This window comes from Austrofundulus limnaeus, unplaced genomic scaffold (genome assembly GCF_001266775.1).
Source record: "Austrofundulus limnaeus strain Quisiro unplaced genomic scaffold, Austrofundulus_limnaeus-1.0 Scaffold14, whole genome shotgun sequence".
NCBI lineage: Eukaryota > Metazoa > Chordata > Actinopteri > Cyprinodontiformes > Rivulidae > Austrofundulus > Austrofundulus limnaeus.
In genome coordinates, this window is record NW_013952416.1 from 690,137 (window position 1) to 699,336 (window position 9,200).

General features: G+C 40.8%; 1 protein-coding gene across 3 annotated transcripts in view; it reads right to left on the bottom strand.

Annotated features, from left to right (window-relative positions):
* LOC106513661 (lipoma HMGIC fusion partner-like 2 protein) overlaps nucleotides 1-9,200 on the bottom strand; it is a 26,860-nt gene that overhangs the window by 10,686 nt on the left and 6,974 nt on the right. Inside the window, exon 1 of one of the 3 annotated variants that reach the window (XM_014002604.1) lies at nucleotides 1,689-1,849. The exons of the other annotated variants lie outside the window; for them this stretch is intronic. The gene's annotated coding sequence lies outside the window, so the exon portion shown is untranslated. Of the gene's footprint in view, nucleotides 1-1,688; nucleotides 1,850-9,200 lie in introns of those variants that run through there. 3 annotated transcript variants of the gene reach the window in all.

A 9,200-nucleotide genomic window follows, 5' to 3' on the forward strand; every position in this document is an offset into this window, starting at 1 on the left:
GTGTGTGTGTGTGTGTGTGTGTGTGTGTGTGTGTGTGTGTGTAAAGGCAGAGAATAACGTACGGCTTCATCCCACCAACTGTGAGCTTAATTTACTGCTTATTTCTGACAAAAAGACCTGCCGCTCTGACACACCACACACAAAGGAAAGAAGTGTGTTGTTTTTCTTTTACATTTTTCAGCAGACATTCTGCCTTATCCTTAGTTGTTCAGACTGTCACAAAAACTTTAAGCAACTCAAATCTGACTGAAAATAATGAGAACATGAAGAAATGTTGAGTTCAGAGGTGCCCAGAGTGTGGCCCGCAAGCCAAAATTGGCCTGCCAAGCCATTTGTTTTGGCCTGCCAGAAGTTGCTCTCATATTAGGTTACAATCTCCTGTCTACGTAGAAATTTCCACTTACAATCTTTCCATCTGTTGGTCCAATGACTATATAAAGTGCTATAGTGCAGGTAGTTTTCACTCATGGTGCATATTTTATCTTTAAATTATGTTAAGTTCAGTCCATTTACCATTTAAGGTTAAACATGAAATACAAGTTACTACAAGAGACATTTAGATAAGATTTGGGCACACATGTAGATTTGTACACTTTATTAGACCACAAATGCTCAAATTTTATCTATGTACAAAATGTCCCATGAGCCTTTGCTGCCTGAGCGTATGTCAAACTTTCTCCAAGTGGGCCACCGCACTGGCTGCCAGCTTAACCATAAAAAAACAAAAGTACTTTATTTAAAGAATTTGCATTACTTGTATTATATTATTGCATTTGGCCCGCAGCAATCAAGAAGATTTTAATTTCGGCCCTCTCAGAAGGGAAAAGTTTGGGCACCCCTGTTTTAGTTTCAGTTTCACTAAATGTTGCATCAAGTGACCATTGACCAATGTAGCTGCGGTTTGCTTAGTCTTTGCAAATCCCTTCTTATTTCTGTTTGCAAAACTAGAACCAAGTTGTTAGGACATCACAATAAAGTTAAAGCACCTTGAAACAAATCCCTGCAATTGACAAATATCTGTTTAACTTAAGTTTGTTCGTTTCAGCAACCTCCACAAGCAAAATGCTGAGACTGAGCGCTTTTCTCTTGTCTCTGCTTTGTTCCAGTTTGTCCTTGAATTCAGTTTCTATAAACACGTCAGCTGGTTCGGGTTTTGTTTAGGTTTTGATGCAGCACCACTTCCCCTCCCAGGCAGTGCAACAAGCCTCCATGGGTGGCTCTGACATTGATGGACCTCCTCCCTGTACTTCAAGGACAAGAAGTTGTGGAACAAAGTGTGTGGTGGTGGTGGTGGTGGTGGGGAACATGTATGAAAGACAGATTGAGAAGTAAAAAAAAAAACATGTTTTTTTCCACATGGAGGTAATTTCTTTAACAGGCAGAGTGGTGTGATGTTCAACTGTTACCACATGTTTTATCYGAACAAAGTGTTACAGTCATCTCTGCAAATCTAACCACCTTAAAGACAACTTCTATTTATCTCATTTAACAATCATTCATTGTAACAAACTTAAGTTTAGATGAAATAATAAGAAATCATATTGTCTTCAGCTTATTTCAAACTTTTTTGCAGACAGGGAGTGAGATTGTACTTTTAAAACAATCTAAAGCAACTGTTTTTTTTTTTTAAATGATCCTCATATCTCATGAAAGCCAGACTTTTTCCTTGTTGCATGTTTTCTACTCACATGAAGCTGAGAGACTCTGGAGACGAAAGGAGGAAAAGTTCTGCTTCCTTTTCCTGCGGCAGCCGTGCTTCTCTAGCCCTTCGTTCCGTGGGTTTCCTATCTTCAGGACTCTCTCTCTCTCTCTCTCTCTCTCTCTCTCTCTCTCTCTCTCTCTCTCTCTCTCTCTCTCTCTCTCTCTCTCTCCTTTTCACACAAAAGACATCCCACCGCCATCTGACATCATCATCAGCTGCTCCCCTCCCTCCTCCTGCCACCTTCACCCATCCCCCACCCTGTCTCTCTGTCGGAGAAAGAAGCAGCAGCCATCTGTACAAATTTAAACAGCTTACAAGCATCTTCTAACTATTGCATTTAACAACGATTCATTGTAACAAACAAAAGTTTAGATGAAGTTATAAGAAAYTGAATTGTCTTCAGCTGCTAATGAAACAATGCAATTTTATTCCAAAGGTTTCTGTAGACAGGGAGTGAGAAAGCAACTTTAAAATAGTTGAACAGCAACAGTTTCATTAACGATCCTATTAGCAGCAAGTCTCACTGAAAGGAAAGGTGATATTAGTCCTTTGTTGGGGGGTGCTCAAGTCTCCCCAAACTTGAACTCCGCGCCCCCTAAAAAAATGATGGTTACTTTTTTGTAAGGAAGTTGTTCACAAATCTGAAATTCACCTAAATCAATCCAACCATCCATTTTCTTCCACTTATTCAGAGTTGGGTCACAGGGTCAGCAGCCTAAGCAGAGAAACCCAGATTTCCCTCTCCCTAGCCACTTGGGCCAAGTGGGGGACATTGAATCTGCTGGGGCCATGTTCCGTGCCTCCACTGTTGAGGTGGCTTTTCGGAGCTGTGGCTGCAAGGTTGTCGGTGTCTGTCGCGGCGGCAGCCATCCAACCCACTGGAGGACATCTGTGGTGTGGATTGCTGTCAGGCTGAAGAAGGGGGCCTATGGGGCCTTTTTGACTTGTGGGACTCCGGAAGAAGCTCAAAGGTAGTGGCGGTCCAAGCGGATTACGGCTCGGGTGGTCGCTGAGACAAAAACTTGGGCAGTTCAGAGGAKTTTGGAKAGGCCATGGAGAATGATTCTGTTTGGCTTTGAGACAATTCTGGTCCAGCATCTGGCCTAGAGAGGGGAGYGGTCCACCACCARCRYTGTTTATGGKGTGCTGCTGACCTCGACTCGGGACGTTGTGGRTTCGGTRGGCAGAATCCTTCGAAGACCTCCTCAATCCCACCAGCACATTTTCCAATGTGGAAGCAGAGCCTGGGGGCCCTGGGTTGGTCTCTCCAATCTCTGGTGCTGAGGTCACAGAGGTGGTTAAAAGGCTCCTCGGTGGCAAGGCCCCAGGGGTGGATGAGATTAGCCCAGAGTTTCTTAAGGCTCTGGATGTTGTGGGGTTGTGTTGTTTGATGCAGCTCTACAATATTGTGAGGACATTGGTAGACTAGGGTGATGGTCCYGTTAATTAAAAGGGGGGACCACATAGTGTCTTCCAAATACTGCCCTACAATCTGGTAATATGGGGGCGGTTGTGGCAGAGTGGTTAGGGGAGTCTCCTGTAACCGGTTCTATCCCCCCATTCCAGCTTTACCCGCCTTGCCTGGTGGTCAGAGAGGCCGGTGGCACAGTAAGGCCCCGCCTCTGTCAGTCTGCCCCAGGCCAGCTGTGGCTACATTGTGTGAATGAATAATGTAAAGCCTCTTTGAGTGTCCTGACAGAAAAAGTGCCATATAAAACCAATGCATTATTAGATGTGCCACGTTTTTTTTACTTGAGCTCCTGCCCCTTTAGTGGTCTTCTATTTCTCTTTCTGTTCTGTTTTATTCAATATTTTAGGCCTACTTCATGAGTGTGAATGTACAACTTAAACTTTACCACATTGTTATTTACTGCATTCCTGTTGCATACTGTCTGTGTAATTTAGCTTCCACACGACCTTCTAAAAAAACTGTCCAACAGCTCCTCTTCCCAGCACCAACTCTTATTCATTTCCTCTCTGGGGGGTAGGGTGGGTTATGCAAGTGGGAACTAACTTGTCTCATCACTCCTGGGATGCTTCAGTTCTGCGCTGCCTTTGTGCCACCGTGTTATTTAGTCGACCTCGTGTTCAGGACTTCCTCCGTCCACACTGTCTGCRTGAGTCTGCCTGCTGAGAACACGGTGGGAGGCAAAAAAAAAAAGCCTGTAAATAGTGGCGTGTGGTCACTGAAGTCTAGGGACGTGAAGATGTTCTTGGCTGCCGAGCCACTCGTGGGAAACCAAAGATGTTAGGAGACACTGGGAGAGATAGCTGGGTTTGGTAGTTAGTGGTTGTGGGAGGAAGTTATTGATGCTAATCCTGGTGTGTTTACAAATCTGCATGTATGTGTGAAAGACTCGGGGTATTAACTGCAGTGCACTGCTTTCATTCCAACACTGCCAACACCATTTTTAACGCCGGAATTTTAAAATAAAAATAAACTGTTCAAATAAAAAAGTTACATTTGGAGAAAGGAACCAGTCTTGACATGTTCTCATGTGTACATGTACTCACTTTGGTTTGTTTACAGTAGGTATGGTGAAGAAATTTCAAGTCATCCCTCATTAAGCTTACATGATCATGACCTTTCATTGCAGCAGGTGATTGAGTAATTCTCTGTGGGAGTGTTTGATTTTCTGTTGGTAAGTAAAATATCTCATAATCCAGTGTGTGTGTTTTTGTGAAATACTCAAAAAGTAATCATTATGTGTACATCTACTWATCAAGTCTTCAGTTTGATAAGCAGCTAATCAACTTTAACATGGATAAAACTTTACAACCACAGAGGTATTTGATCTGACAGCTGAAAGTTATCCTCCATGAACCATCTTTCCTCAAAACCTTGGTCTTAACTTAAAACAAGGGGACGTTGAGCCCCACCTGCATTCACAACATACACAAGACACGACACCTAAGAACCACAGCATCCAAACCAATAAGTCAGGTGATGGGGCACATGACCCTCTATGAACAATAGAGCTAATTAAGCCTATTGTTAGGCGATGGCCCTCTTTTGCATATGACTGRCCTCTTTGTCCACCATGTGGAGGCAGTGCTTATGAGGCTGAGTTCACCTGAAACTCATCAGACTGAAGAAGTCTCTAGAACAAGAGACAAAACGTTTCACAAAAGAAGAACCCATCCAGAGGACCTACTTATTTTTTCTTTTTGATTTTTTTCTATCTGGATTGCTGAAATGCATCAGGAGGACACTTGGTCTTAACTGTTAGTCATTGAACATTGGTCTAAGTTAGTGAAACTTTCAGAAAGAAAGCACTATCTGTGCTTTTCAGTCTGGAATCTATATAGCTGTCAAAGCTAAGCTACATTAGCAAACCCATAAATGAGAAAAAGTCTGTATTTTCTTCAGATGAGCKAAAATTTGGTRCGTTAGTAGTTGAGAGTCAYCTTCAACACATTCTCTGACATCACACCCATTTTATCAGGCTTTATGTGGCTTGTGAACTCTTTAACACTCAAGAAATAATCATATTGATCATGTAGATTAACTTCTTCACAGACTTRGAAAATCAGTCTTTGACAAAATATTTATGTAATTTTGGTTTCCTCGGTGGATTGATGAAAACACAAATCTGTGACTGGCAATGCAGTGGTCAAGGATCTGGCATTTAGGGAACAGAAAGAGAATAGAACATAAAACGCTTTATTTAGTTTCTGGGGAATTTCCGAGCAGCTTACAGTTTGAAGCTGGAAATGAGGTCAGAAGAGGAGACTCTGATGTCTCAGCTCTGTTCAAGTCTGACTCAAATGCTCCAAACAAACTTATATAAACCTGCACTGTTTAGTTTTTGTATCCGATTTCTGTTCATCTGTTTTTTTGGCAAATCCTCTTGTCTTTTGCTAATAGAATGAATCCGCCTGCAGACACGAGGAATAAAGTGAAACACTGCAGCACCTCCTGATATGTTCACATTAAATCACATTAAGCTCAGAAAATCTATAACAATTTACTCTGAACTGTCTTGGACACCAGTGAATTTGATTTGGACATTTTCCTGTTGCTAACAAACAGAACTAAATCCCATATTTGGTTAAASCAGGAATTTGTAAAATAATTTGTCAAAGTTTTTTATGAACTTTGCATTTTATAACCTTGCAGACCTTTTAGTTTAATACCACTCTGGAAGAGGAGGAAACCCCCCTAACTGTGTGCTGCAGTCTGTTCTCTTTAATCCGTTTTTATATTTTCCTGCACCGACTACATTCTGTACGTTCATTGATGACAGACCGAGCAGCTCCGTTTTACGATAAGATTAGAGGGAGCAATTAAAAGATAAAATTTATATTGAGCACACATTTCACGTCTAGGGTGTCCTCTCACTAAGATGATGAAAAGCCTTGCAGCTGCTTTATTACAGTGAACTGCAGCAGTTTTTACTGTAACACAGAATTATTGTTGAGAGGCTGTGAAGCAGCTAGCYTGACTCTGAACATTATGCTAAAAGCTGACGTCTTGAAACATTTAGGATGAAGTAGTTTACAGCTGCCTCACAATGTGACCTTTTATTCAAAAGGGAGAAGAGTTGGGAGTGCATTATGATGATAGTTTGAGCAACTTTGTTCCTGAGTGGTTTATTAAAGGACATGCCCTCTTTATCTCGTTAACAAATATTTTTTATGCTAAGAAGGACCAGAGTTAGAGCTGCTTTGTTCAGACCTTATAAATGATGTAATGCAAGATATCGTGAGATTGAGCATCATGTGATAGCGCTCAGATTCTGTTGAGGWAACTGAAATTTGACTGAGTTAAAACAAATAAGCCTAATAATGTTTTAAACACTGGTCTGTGTTGAAAACCAGTGTTACAGTGAGATTGTCTCTTTGTCAGTGGAGATAGAAAGCATTATGACTCCAATACAAACTGACCTTTAGATCTTTTAGTTGCCCAAATTCCTGTTTAACGCAGCTCAGCTGATTGAAGAGAAGCATCTGTTAAGTGTGTAATGTTTCCCTCTTGTGTCGAAAAATTGTATTACCTGTAATATRTAGCACTATTTTTGTTTGATGAATCTTATTAAAATAACAAAATAAAGAATAAAAAAGGAAACAAAAACTATAGTGTGTTGATCAGATTAGGGATTTTCACAAGGAGCTGGTCCTTTTCTCCARTTACTGTAACCATGCACCATTGGACAGGTAGGAAAAGACCATTTCAGCAGAAGGTTTGCTTAAATATGAGTCATGATTGAACCAGAGGAGYTAAGAAGTGGGATGTTGTAACTCTCGTCAAACAGAAGCCCTTTGGTTAAAAGTGTATTTATAACTGTGCAGTGAGCTCATACTGTAGTTGGCATTTAGCAACAAATAAAACTTTTTAATGTTGCAATCTAAAAAAAAGACTTGGGAGAAACTGTTTGCAGTGCAAACCAATGTTTCCCTTTTTTACGTCTATGTTTCCAGCTGGTCAGAGGAGCATGTGCTAAGTGCAACACCTGATCGGTTCATTGGTAGTCAATAGTTAACCTCAAGTTTATCAGTGTTTGATCGCTCACATGCAGATCTGCAAGGCTGAAAACAAATTGAACCACGCAACTCACTTCTTCCAGCCTAAAGCCTCAAATCTGACATTTTTTTCTCTGTTAAACTCGCATCTAAAGCCACTACATTTATTTAACCCAAACAAAGAGTTCCTCCCTCTAATCGCTCACACTCATTCACCATCTCTGTGAGCCCTTCGATAGCAGAAACTGCACAGACGGCCACAGCTCCAGTCTCAGCCTGCAGGAACTAGCTGCAGAAACAAGGATGTATTTCAGAAMTGACGCTCAATAACGAAGGAGAAATTAGATATTTTCACCAAAGATTTTTGAGAATTGAACCTGGAGTATTTTTATCACATGCAAAGCTCATGCTGGTATATTTAAAGCTTTGATGTAAAGCAAAGRTGGGATTTGATGTTGACTAGAAATAGAGATGTGTTTCAAGGATCAGGCAGTCTATATTTGAACCAGCTGTGCGATTTGACCCAAGAATAAGCAGACACACTCTGTGACTGAAGGAGGTTAGCGGGTTCCTTTTGGTGTCATCTTTACAAGTCAAAATACTACACTTTTTTGTAAATTAGACACTCTTTTCTAAAAGCAGCAGGAGAGAATAATTATCTGGTAAATATTAATGTGTATGATGTTTGTTATTATTTATTATCAGAGTGAAAAGTACAACAAAATGTCTGTCTAATTATTTTATTTCTACTTGGATCATAAGCAACTTCTTGAAATATCAAATGCGAATTACCGTAAATAACTAAAGAAAGAAAACAAATTTTTGCACATTTCTTCCAAATTTGCCCCAATTTCACAAATAAACGTATTTGTTTCTGAAAAATGCTCAGCTGCAACAGCAAGAATATTGCAATCTTCTCACCTCAAAAGAAAAGAAAATCAATTATACATGTTAGTGTTTAGTTTGATTCTTTGCTGAAACACTCGTGCGTCCAACACCAGCAGGATCCAGTGATGACACCAGGATTAAAGGCATTTCTSCTGAACTTTGAATCTGTTGATAAACACATTAGGAAAGACTGGCTGTAACATTTCCCCTGAAACTGGATAAACCTGGAGCTGACAGAACAACACACACACCTCGATATGCTGAAGGTCGCCGATCCCCGTATCTTTGTGTGTGAGCATGTACATGTGGGGAGTTTTGTAAGACGTGTGTGTGTCCCTGTAAAACAAACATARAGGGATAAAAATGAAGACGGTGGGAAGAAAATAAGGTGTTAATAGTTAACTTGGACAGATGCCGTGACCTAAACGTCGTGGTTTTAGTTCAGTGTTTTCTGTTATTACTGAACCCGATCATTGAGACGTTGCTTTTGAAACTTGTGCAGCTCTGAATATTGGTATTAGCTTGGCTGAAATCACAACAGATAAGTGGTGCAAAAACTCATAAGTGTTCAATATGTTGAGTTGAATTTAAAAAAGGGTAAAAGAATTCTCATCAGGCCATTTCAGAGTTTAATAAAAGTTTGCAACAATAACTGAGACCTGTTAAGAAAAAAATATTAAAATGTTGCATAAACAAATAAAATAAATTAAAAAATGCTATTTCATATATATATATAAATTTCCCTTCTCACCCTCCGCGGGTGGTCTCTTTCATCCTCTGAGCTCGGGTCCTCTACCAGAGGCCTGGGAGCTTGAGGGTTCTGCGCAGTTTCTTAGCTGTGCCTAGAACTGCACATTTCTGGACTGAGATGTCTGATGTTGTTCCTGGGATCTGTTTTAGCCACTGCTCCAGTTTGGGGGTGACTGCCCCGAGGGCCCCGATGACCACAGGCACCACTGTGGTCTTCACCTTCCAGGTCTTTTCCAGTTCCTCTCTGAGGCCCTGGTATTTCTCCAGTTTCTCATGCTCCTTTTTCCTGATGTTGTGGTCACTTGGTATTGCGACATCCACCACAATGGTTTTCCTTTGTTCTTTCCCATATATACAGTATATACATACACACACACACACACACACACACACACAC